Source organism: Sarcophilus harrisii, chromosome 1 (genome assembly GCF_902635505.1).
Source record: "Sarcophilus harrisii chromosome 1, mSarHar1.11, whole genome shotgun sequence".
NCBI classification, from domain to species: domain Eukaryota; kingdom Metazoa; phylum Chordata; class Mammalia; order Dasyuromorphia; family Dasyuridae; genus Sarcophilus; species Sarcophilus harrisii.
Genome location: NC_045426.1, coordinates 603,155,066 through 603,168,025, shown reverse-complemented (window position 1 = coordinate 603,168,025; position 12,960 = coordinate 603,155,066).

The following is a 12,960-nucleotide window of genomic DNA, read 5'->3' as shown; positions in this document are numbered from 1 at the left end:
TTTTTGTAGGCTTCTTAGCTCCTTTGGCGTTTCCACTCCCTCAACTACTATCATCTTATTTTTACATACAAATTCTAATATTGATTACTATCTTCTAATTCCCTGGTTTCTTTGTCTTTCTTGCCTTAAATCAGGGCATCCTCATGTAAAGTGACAGATCTTTAATTTTGGTGAAAAAACCTAAAATGTACATTTTTGGGGGTTATGATGCAAGTAGCTCATATATAATTGTTCCTTTGTCCCCATACAATTTTTGAATTCCCATTAATAAATTTCAAAATTCCAAATACAGTCTACTATAACTTAGATACTGGAAAACAATTCAAGTCAATCATTTTTTTTTATCAATAATCAGTATTTTTGTCTTTCAGATGCTCCTTTCACAGAATTCTTTTTTGAGCTGTATATATTTCTCCTAAAACCATTTTCCTTTCTGTATCCCACACGAAAAGATTGTTTTTTTTTCTGCTCTTTTCAGTAAACAAAAGTCCAAATATGAAAGGGTGAGCACCTTGTCTTGCATATAGACACATATAAATGTCAATTGCTATAGTAGTAGTGGAAGTAATGACAAACTTTGGATCCAATTGGAAACTTGGACCTCTCAGTACTTTATTTTCTTGCTTTTTTCCATCAGCATTTCCCAAAATACAACAACTAACTTTGTCCTATCACTGAGGAAAATGATTCCAATTTTTGTGTAGACCAGCATGTCTTCCTTTCTTTTGAGGGCATCAAAAAGTTCTCAAAACCAAATTAAATTAAAGTAAAAAATAAATTTGTACACTTGACAAAGGACATTTGGGGAAGGTGAAAGGTAAAGTATTTTATTTAAAAAAGCAATGTCATAGCTAAAGAGTATTTTATACACATGATGTTATCTGATTTAAAAAATATTTTATTTAATATTTTCCTAAGTTACATTCAAAGCACTCTTTTTTTACATTTGTTTTTAAAATTTTTGAATTCTAGATTCTTATCTGATTTTTTAAAAATAGCATGTCATTTTATATGGAGTTCTGGAATTGAAGGTAGGAAGAGTTGAGTTACTGAGGCAGGGAGGTGACTTAATTGATAGTGTGCTAGGCTTGAAGTCAGGAAGACCTGATTTAAATCTGACCTCAAACACTTATTAGCAGTATGATTCTGGGCAAGCCATTTAACCTGTTTTCCTTAATGCATTGAAGGAAGAAATGACAAACCCTCCTACCATGTTTTCTTGGTAAAGTATCTGTATGTTATGGGATCATGAATTGTGGGGTGTGATTAATAACAGTAGAGTTAAGCTTTATCCTTTCTCAGACACTATCTATGTAATTTACACAGACAACACCTCTCTAACCCTCAGGCAACTTTTTAAGTTACATGTGAGGTTTTTGGAAGGTACCTTATGGTAAGTACTGCAAATACCATTTTTGTTTCCATTTTGAAGATGAGGAAATTGATTCTGAGTGATTATATGAATTGTCCAAAATCATAGAGATCCATTAGATTGTGAGTTTCTTGAGGGCAAAGACTGTTTTGTCTCTTTTTAGCACATTTAGCACAGTGTGTGGCATATAATAGGCAGGTAATAAAATTGAATAAGTCGTACAGGATGACAATATTACAATCCCCATTCTATGTGTCTGTTAACAGAATGGAACTGTCTTGTTTTCATCATTGTATCTTTAGAACCCAACACAGTGTCTGGTGCATAACAGATGCTTGTTGATTGATTGATTGATTTCCACTGTGCCACAGTTATCTCAAAGAAAAGGGTATTTCACAAACCTGGGAATGGCTGATATAGGGGAAGGGCACATGGAAGCAATTTGCTGTAATGCCATATGTATTTCTGCAGTCCTGCAGAAAAGAGGGGGGCTAGGAATTGTCAAAACAAGGAGCTGCATCTTCTTGCAAATGAAAGCCCACCACAGGTTTTCTGACAGGTTGAACACCAGATAAACTTAACAATAGATTTAACATGCACAGGCCCTTTGTATCTGTCACCAGGAGCAGGGTGATATCAGTGAGAAGTCTGGCAGTATTTTATTTTTTTACAAGTTTGCCATGATCAGAAATAGTTTGTTGCATGTGTCACCTTAGAATGGAGAGAGAGAATAATTAGTGACCTGAGAAATAAGGCCCATTGGGAGTCAAAAGACTTAAAAATACTTATTAGGAAAGAAAAACATTTTTAAAAATACCTTCAAGGCAATGTAACAAGTAGACTATTATCAGGAACACTCATGGATATTCATATTGTCTCTCAGATAGAATGTAAACTCCCTGAGGGCACGATTTGTCTGCTTTGGTTTTTTATCTCCAGAATTTAATATTTTCTTGGGATTTAATAATAACTAGCATTTACATAGTGCTTTATGGTTCACAACATGATTTACATATACTATCTCATTTGATTAGCACAATAAATTTATGAGATAGATGCTATCATAATCCCCATTTGACAGATAAAGAAAGAAAAGCTGAGAAATTAGAAAGTGGTTTTCCCAGTGTTAAACAGCTAAAAAGTGTCTGAGGCTGGATTCAAACACAGGTCTTTATGATTTCCAATTCTAACAATCTATTCAATACATCACCTAGCTGTCTCCACCTTAATAAATATTTGTCCCATGACTGCTTCACCACCTAGGATTGCCTGATTGCCACAGTAGAATCAGACTAGATTTTGGGATTCAGGTGATGCAATGGATAGGTCACTCACTGGGTCTGGAGCTAGCTAGGAAGACCTCATATTCAACATCAGATTCTCAACTAGCTATGTGACCTTACTGGCACTGCAGGGCCTCGAAGTTTATTCTTTCTAATGGCATCCTCAAGGCTCCTCTCCTTGGAATCATCATCTCTGCTGAGCTATTTGCTCAGCTAAGCTTGCTGAGTCTATTCCTTTGTACAGTTCGCCCTCTGACAACAAAACTGGATCTTTTCTCAACTTATATAAGTATCTTGACTCAATTTCCTAGGTCTGCTCCCTGTTGAATGTGATGTTGTGATTTTATTTTTCTTTCACATAAGCAGCCCTGTGACAAGACACTTGTTAATGGGGGAAGAAGAAAAGATCTTTTGAGAGGTGGAGCTCAAAGGTTCCTGGTTCTCTTCTTGACTCACGAATTCACATTAATCAGAGTCATCATCTATTTCTTCTGGATCCTTGGAGCAAAACTTCTTAAACTTTTTCTGCTCACAAACTCTTTTCACTTGAGATCCCAAATATATAGATATATAAATTAGATACACAAATAAAACATTTACTGATAATAAATCATAATTTTGTGACCACCCCACATTCAGTTACAAGACTATATATGAGGTTGTAACTCATAGTTTAAGGAGCTAGCCCTTAGAGAATGTGTCTCACTTATAAAGAAGACTTGGCCTGTCCTCTATAAACTGGACAACTGCCATCTAATTGTTTTTTGTTTGAATGGAGAACATCACATCTCATAAAGTAGTCATACAGTGTTGACTCACCTCTGCATTTTCAATATCTTAACAGTAAGAACTCATTTTTTTGTTACTTGTCTCTCATTTTCTATCAGCAGAGCCGGAAGGAAATCAGTGATTGAACAGTCCCCACCTCTCATTCCTGCATCTTGCTTCAGCATTGTTTATACTTTATCCCACAAGTGGTATTCATATTTAAAATCTCATATTTGGAATCTATTATCCAGCGCCATCAGTCTGGGCTAGGAGTAGGAATAGGGGATTAATTGACAGCAGTTGTGAGGGAGAGTTTGTGAGTAGAGGAAGATTTTAAATTTTTTTTTTCTTGCTTGGAGGTTTTTGTGCTGTAGGTAAGGGGTTATTTCTTGGTAAACTGGTGTCTCTTCCATGGAAAATCTTTTTCTTACAGGGATGGACAGTTTCTCTCAATCAAATTGGAGATGCTGAAGAAGCAACAGAAGAAGGTGAGGAGGAATTTTAAATTATAAGATTTGAAAGTTAGAAGGGACTTTAGACATCATATCCAACAAAGTGAAGACTTTACAGAAGAAAAAATTTTTTATATTCAATGGAACTGCTAAATAAGCATCAGAATAGAAAAAGTTAGATAGGATTTATGTTACTAGATTGTTGTGGCACTCAGTCAAGTTTACACAGAGAGTAAGAACAAAGCAAAATTCAAAGTTCCAAATCTCCACTCTATTCTGTGTCATTTTTTCTCTGGATCCTTGGCTATCTTTGACTTTTTTGGTGGAAGAAATATGGTCAATAACTTTGGCTCCCATACACAAAAGAATCAGTAACTAAAAGGTATATCGGGTATTCTCCTGAAGTTCCTTCTAGATAGATAAAGTTGCAGATACCCAGTGGTGTCACATCCACAGAAGCATGACAATTGTGAGTTCTATAGACTTTCAAAGGAAGCTATATAAAAATGGGTGTGGTATTTTGTGGTTCGGAAAATGCTGTCTTCACAAGCTAATTGGCAGTTATCTGGACAGCATCACTTTTAAAGAAGAAAAAGAAGAATGGATCAAGTTGGATTCTGCTATACAATAAGGTCCATCTGTTATTTCTCAGGTACCCATGCCAAATCGCATGATTCAAATAACACAGACAAAAGACCATTCCTTTTATGAGCGGAAAATCTGTTCCATTTTTCTCACTTTCACTAAATGGATGTCTAGAAAACAGTTCTTATAAATAAAAATATGTACCCCATTGTTAATGCTTGCAGTTAAGATGAAAATAGCTTTAATTTTTATCTACAGAACTTAAAATTCACTCACCTCCACATAAGGTAAAAGTTTTCTTAGAGCTGAAATGCGAATTTTGCTTCTTCCTATCTTACCAACAGGGCTTCTATTCCCCAACTCTAACCATTCCCATCCACACCCCCAGTTCTTGTCACTGTTTTAGAATTCTTATTCTTCAAAGATAAAAGCATTCTTTAAAAGCTGTCTCCTTTGTAGCCTTGAGTGACAGAGGACCAAGAGATTTATAGTTAGGGCCTGGAAGAAGAAACATTCCCACTACTACCTCCTGAGTAATGATTGTGGGCATAGGGCAGAATTAAGAGCTAATCTTGGCATACTAAGAAACGAAAATACTGTAGCAGCAATACCCATGTATTACAACTTGCTGGTTAAGCTGATATATGTGTTTGCAAAACCCATTTCCTGTGATAGGAAAACACATGAAAACATTATCCTGACCACATATGTCAATGGGTCCATTTTGTGGTCCAGGCATTTAGGAAAGTGGTTATGGAGCTAAGATAAATGCTGTTCCCATGTAGACATGGCCCAGGTTAGATTTATATTTTGAATTTTTATTAACATGATATTTTTTGTGCCTGAGAACCTCAAAGGGCTCAAGTAAGACAGTTATCCTAACCACAGTGTTCTTAAGAAATTCAAAGTAAGTTCTCAAGCCTCATATTTAAGGGGAAAAAAACCACAAAAACAACTTTCTTATGGTATTTTAGGATTCCAGTCCCCTTATATTACAAAATCATATTTCAGAAAAAAATTTTAAGACCTTACATGATATCACAATTCAATTCAACAAACATTTATTGAGCTCCTGCTATGTATTGGACACTGTGCCAGCAATTAAAATTTGTTTATTTTATTTTATTTTTGTTAGACCTGTGATTTCTCCATGTAGAAAGCTCTCAGGCCTCCAGCAATGTGGATTATTATTTCCTTTGAAGCTTCTACACTCTTAGAATAGATGTTCTTAACTTGAAATTCATGGGTAGATTTCAGGGGGTTTATAAACCAATATTCACTATTACATTTTTATTTGTTCTAACTTCTAACTGAAATTTAGCATTTCCTCCAGTTTTAAATATGAGCAATATACATTATTCTAAAAAGGGATTAATAAGATTCACTTGACTACCAGAGGGATCCATGGTAACAGAAAGGTTAAAAATTGTATTGGAGAGTTGCCTGTGACCCTGATAAAAATAAGTCTCTTACCAGAGACATACAGCTAGAATGTGGTAGAGAGGAACCTTAACTCAATTCTCCTTGATTCTCCCAGTTAGCTCCCTCTTCCCTGTCTGTTAGGGACTGAACCAACACAGACAAAGTGGAAACAATTCTTGCTCTCAATGAACGTATTTTCTTCTGGACAGGGTGTTAGAAGCACACCATCCATTAAAAACAAAGCATATGCAAAATAATATAAAGAGATTTCAAGTGGGAGAGAGCTTTAACTTGGGATGCAGTTATATTCAAATTTATTATATGTTCAATATTATTAAATGTCAGTATCTACATTTTGTGTTTTGTTGTGGTTATCAAATCATCTTGATTTGATGAACTTCATGGAAACTCTTTTTACAAAATAATGATATTTTTATCATAAATACATTTGCTAAAACTGCATTTTCCTCCATTCCCTTTGTTTGATAATCCCCTAAAATATGTTTGAAGAAGGAGGTTATTATATTCATCAGTCAGCCTCTTCTTCAATCTAAATCATTCTAGTTCTAACTTCTATTCTTCACGCTCTTTTTATTTCTTTCTCTCTACTGAATCCTTTTCAAATTTGCCTAATCTTTCTAGTTGCAGGTGGGAATGAAAACCAAATTTACAGTTTTAACTCATTTTGAGCTCTCTGTAGCTAAAAATTAAACAAAAGACAAGTGAACAAATGGCCAGATTTCAGGTAAATTGATTAGAGTTAGATGAGGTCAAAGGATTCACATCTGTATCTATTGTCAATAATTATGCTGTGAACATGGACATATCAAGTGAGGAATCCTGAACTCATATTTTCCACCTCAGTCTATAGAGTGAGACCATTGGCTCATTATACTGAATCTTAAACTTTTTAGTCCATTTGTAATCCCATGGAGTTATAACTATAGTTGACCAGTGTATCTGTTTCCCTGGCTTTATAATTTTCTGGCTATCTTTTCACATGGTAGGCTATTTTTAATATCTCTCTGTCTCCTGATTTTCAATGAAATTATGCATTTGTCATCTATATCCTCAAAGGGATGTTGCACACTACTTTTTTTCCACTGTATATTGCAAGCTTCTGCTTTTTGGATATCATTGTGTTACATATTTCTGATTCCTAAATCATTGTAGCTAGAGTTGGGAAGTTTAAGTTTTGAAATTCATGGCAAATCATTGATCAAAGTTATATGGCTGTAACTGAAGATAATACCAGAAACCCAGAATATCAGAACTGGAAGGGACTTCAAAAGCCATCTACTTTTTATTTATTTATTTAATTTCTCCCCAGTTACCTTTAAAACAATTTTTTTTACATTAAAACATTTTTTTGAGTTCCAGATTCTTTCCTTTATCCTCATGTCAGAAGTTATGCAAAATATTTCCATGAAATAGATCTTCCAACATAAATTTAAAAATCCTCAAGAAAAATAAAATTGAGAGAGAGACAAAGAGGAGAGAGAGAGAGAGAGAGAGAGAGAGAGAGAGAGAGAGAGAGAGAGAGAGAGAGAGAAAAGAGGAGAAAGTATGAGAAGCCATCTACTTTAATTTGTACCACTCTAAGAATCACCCTTACAATATTGGCAAATGGCAAAACCAGTCTTTGCTTAAATACCTCTAGTAAAATGGAACTGACCACTTCTGAAGACAAATCTAATATGATTTGCACTTTTTTGCTCATTTTCCATTCTTAAGGTACTCAACTAATCTTGGATCAATGAGCAAACCTCTTTTAATCAGTGATAGTTTGCCTGAGTCTTATATTTAGAACTCTATTATATGTCATAGTAGTTCACTGCATATATCATTGGTTTCCAACCTCAGGTTGAGACTAAAATTTATTTTGATTAGAGACTATAGAAGGGTATTGAAGGGATCACAGAAAAAAGATGTGCTTCCTAATGACACAAAATGAAACATAGGATATGTAGGCATTTTTGTGGAGTATGCATCAGCTTAGAAGAAACTGGGAGATGGGGGGAGTGGTAGTAGGAAGGGGGAGATGTAACTCTTTTCTTTGCCAGAGAACAATCTATAACAACAGTATGATCAATTATATCTTATTCTTCAAACCATCAGCCCTGAGATGCATCAACCAATCAACAGTTCGAAGTCCTTGGTGATGTTATCTTCAACCAGGAAATAAATATTACCTTCAATCGGGCAACAACTATATATTAGGCACTAGGTACTATATTAGGTCCTAGATACTATGTTCAACATTTACTCCTAAGGTACATAGGTTTGGGAAGTAGGGAGAGAATGTAACTTAGCATGTATGCCATATAAAGTGTAAAGACTAAAGGACTGTTTGTTATTCATTTGGAGTTTTATTTTGTGAATAATTTTATTCCATGTTTACAAAATCATTACTGTCATTCATGAGGCTCATCATCTTTTTAAAAGGTAGTATTGATTTTAGTTCCTTATGTGGTCACAAAAGTCTCATTGGTAGACAATTTAGATCCTATGAAGAAAACGTTGGAAGCCATTGGTCTTTGTGAGTAATTTCAGAGGTTTTAGAAGAACTCAATAGCGCTGAAAATCTTCTCCCACACCTGAATAATGCAAAGAATTTCCCTTGAATGAGAATTTAATCCCTTTAGTATGGAGGTTTGATTTTCATTAAAAACCAAATGCCACTTAAAGACATAGAACCAGAAAATCTTAGAGTTAGGAGGGACTTTAGAAGTTATCCAATATAGCTTAATGATAACTTTTTTTATTCAAATGAATAATATTTTATTAAATGCTTATTATATGCCAGACAAGGTACTAGGCACAGAGATGCAAATTTTATTAAGTAACTACTATGTGCCAGGCATAGATTAGGTGCAGGAATGAAAAGACAAAAATTCAAGTCTTTTCTTTCAAGGAGCTAGCATCCTATCAGGGAAAACAACATGGTCATAGAGATAAATATGCAACAAATGTGAAATAATTTTGGAGGAGATAGCATGAACAACTGAGGGAATCAAGGAAGTCTTCATACAGCTAATAACACAAGCTGAGTCTTTAAGGAGCTGGGAATTCTGAAAAGTGAAAGTTAGAGGCAGCATTTTGGGACACAATTTTAATTAGGAAGTTTTCTTCATATTAAGATGAAATCTGATGTTCTTCCATTTTCATCTACTATTTTTAGGTCTGTCTTCTTGAGCTACATAAATTATGTTGTATTTTTTTTCTATCTATCTTCATCTATCTTTTATCTTCAGATATTTAAAGACAATTGCCATTTTTTCCTTCATTCTCTCTAATTCCCTAATTCCTTCCATTGTTCCTAACATAGTTTCCAATCTATTTGCTCTACTCATTGACCTTTCATGGATATGTTCTAGTTTGTCAATGTCCATTTTAAAGTGTGATTCTCAGGACTAACCACACTTGTCCAGACATCATCTTGTCTATTGTGTGCTACTATGTCAGGCCTGCCTGGTAGCTTATGTTTGGAACTAGAATGACCATTTAGCAGTGACAAAAGGAAGTTTACTTAGCATGATAATACTAAGGAAAAATAGTGAGGACAAAGGATTGATTCAGTTGGATACAACTTTTTGAATATTCACTATGATTCTGGAATGTCCAGATGTATATATGTAGCCTAAGAGAAGAGTTTCTTATTCTTTGTTTGCTAGATTTCATACTTTTTTTGTACTTAGACTGCCAGAAAAACTATGCAATTGTTTCTATTAGAGCTTTAGGAAAATTTAGACTAAGTGAGAAGGACCCTAGTAAATATTTTAGCTACCATATTGTACTAAATTCTCATTTTATAGATGAGGAAACTAAGGCCCATATATGGAAAGAGATTTGTTCAAGTTCATAAAGACAGTAAATTACAAAGATAAATTTTAATGGAGATCCTCTGAAATTAATTTTTGTGTTCATCCCACTATCTTCCCACTTAGAACAATTACTTTCCTTGTTTTGAGGTTGGGGGAAGATATACATAAGTGGCCAAAACCATATCACCTCCAGTAAAATCTTATTCTGATATTTTGTTCTTCAGTTGATTCAGTATTCTGGAAGACCATGCCAAAAAGTTATCAATTTAGCAGAACATGCCAACTGGATTTATCCAAAATGGTAACATAAATCACAAGCCCTCTTCCTTTCTTCTTCTAATGACTTAGTCATCAAGAGGTGCTATGACAAAAAAAACAAAAAAAAACTGTTAGTTTGAGATCAACCTGATGTTGATTTCTCTTGACTTAACCTGATTAGTCTTTGGACAATATATAACAGACTCATTGTTGACTCATTTTCAGTATGTAATCCACTAAGGGATATCAGGTAGCGCAGTGGATAAGAGTATTGGATCTGGAGTTGGGAAGTCTCATTCTATTTAAGACACTTACTAGCTATGTGATTCTGGTCAAATTCCTTAATCCTATTTGCCTCAGTTTCCTTATCTGTAAAATGCACTCGAGAAGTAAATGGCAAAGTACTTCAATATCTTTGCCAAGAAAATCTCAAATGGGATCACAAATAGTCAGACACACAACTGAAATATCACAATGACAATCCACTAAAATCCCCAAAACTTTTTCAGATGGATGTGCCTTCCCATCTTGTACCTGTACCTATCAAGTTGATTTTTAAAAACTAAGGTGAGATTGAAATCATTGGTCCTTGAAATATTGAGATTGAACTAAAACCACATTAGATTTTTTTTTTTGGCAACCTTATCGTGCTGTTGAATCATATAGATTTTTCTGTCAACTACAATTCCTTCATCACAGATTCATAGCTATAGGGCTGAAAGGGACTTTAAAAGGCCATGTATACCAACCTTGTCATTTTAATTATGAGGAAACTGAGGCTTTGGAAGTTAAGTGATTTATCTAAAGTGATATTGATAATATAAGAGATGGAGTTGGAAACATGATTTCAAATTCGTTGTTTCCTCAATTCAACACATTAGCTCTCCCAGGTTTATGTCATTTGAAAAACTGATGTGTCATAATTGTCTTTTTTTAAATAATTTTTTAAAAAAAGATTATCTAAATTGACATTGAATCATTAATGATTATATATACTCTTTGGCTCCTATTATTCAACCAGTTATGTATTCAACTAACTGTACCTTCTTATTGGATTGATGGGTTGTTAGAAGAATAGCATTAGCTATTTTGTCAAATGCTTTCCTAAAATTAAGGTAACTACACCTACATTTTCTACTACCAGCCTCGTAATCCTTTCAAAAAAAGGAAACGAGATTAATCTACTGTGACCTCCTTTTGATGAAAGTATTTTGATGCTTTTTATCATCACTTCCTTTTTCATATGATGCCTGGAATTACATTTGCATTTATTCATTTGGCCCAAGCAAAACATTTGTTCTTCTCCCTTTAAAAATGAGAATATCTCTGGGAAAAGTAGTACAGGGAATATTTTCATTGGTGAATTTGAAAGAGTTTTTTAAATACCTTTTCTGAGAACAGATTGTATTAATGATATGTAGGGGGAGACTTGTAGGATATTAGATGTGGTGGTGGGTGAGGAGATATTACTAAAATTGTGGTGGAAAGGGATATAAGAAGAAAAAACAGCAAGAAATCCAAACCTTACCCTACTTCATTTTGGCTAGCTATGGTGTTGTGTGCTGACTCACTTCTGCATGATTTATTGTGTGTCTAAAGTGCTGAATTGGATTTGAGAAAATATGGTTGCAGCAGTGTATATGCAAACCTGTTATGATATTCATCAATTATTACTGATGGGTTAATTATTATTTCATTATTTCTTAAAGTCAGAAAAGCAACTGTTCTTTGATTCTGTGATTTGATTCATGATGATCTATTGGCAGCAAATATTAAGGAAAGAGGCTATTATAGCATGATTGAGAGGAAGGGTGCATTGATGTATGTCTAAGTGTTTCTGGGCATGTTAAGTGGACTGAAGTATGGGTAGGTAAACATGTTGTTTATTTCTATATGAAAACGTGAAATATCTGTGATTTTTGTTAACATGAGGAACTCTTTATTGTAACTTCTTGAATCAAAGATTTCTATATCTTTATCTATAGCTTATCTATCTATCTATAGCTTAATAATTTAATTCTAGGGAATTGTCTAAGACACATTGTGGGTAGGTGACTTGCCCAGGGGGATAGAATTAGTCAACTCTAACATTTGATTCTGAACACAGGGCTTCCTGTCTCCAAATCCAGCACATCATCCATTGTTTCGCTTTTTTCAATACAGGGGGAAATAATGCATCCAGATCATTAAAGAACAAAAAAATGGTACTTTAGAAATGATCTAGCTCAAATTCTTTATGTTATCTTATAGATGAGAAAATTATGAACCATAATTATTATGATTTTATCATTCTTTGTCCTGGTCAGACCATATCTAGACCAATACACTTTGTTCTGAAAGCCAAAGTATAGTTGAAAGAGATTAACAAATTGGTACATGTTCAGAAGAGGTTAATCAGGGTGGTATACCTTATCTTGTTGCTTTAATTACTTATCTATTTCATCTTTGAGTATTCCATGATAAGTTAAAATCACTGTATATGATTATAGGTACAAAAATAGTGTTGGACATGAGACAGAGAGATCCAGGTTCAAATCTTTCCTTTGAAACTTGATTTTGGTTACAGGAAAGTCAATTAACCTCTTTAAATTTCAATTTTCTCATCTGATGAAAAGTTGGATGCAAGTGGAAAAAAAAAAGAACTGACCAATAATTACAAAAACCTCATAGATCTCTTTTGTAATGTTCAAATAAGATAATTTATGTAAAATGACCTGCAAAGTTTTAAGGGTTGTATAAATGTCATTTATCATTCTTGAAGTAAGTCATCATATACTTCCTGAATTTTGTTCTTTTTAAATCTTGGTTTTCTTTTGTGCACCTTGCCTATGTTTACCTTATTATCCTAGATCTTATCAATCTGTGACTCATTGGTTTTTGTATATTCATTTCCCTGCATACATTTGGGGCATTAATCATGGCATAATTACATTTGAGCATCTTTTAGAATGAGCCAAATACTTTAACACATGTGGATCAGCTGATATACTCCCAAA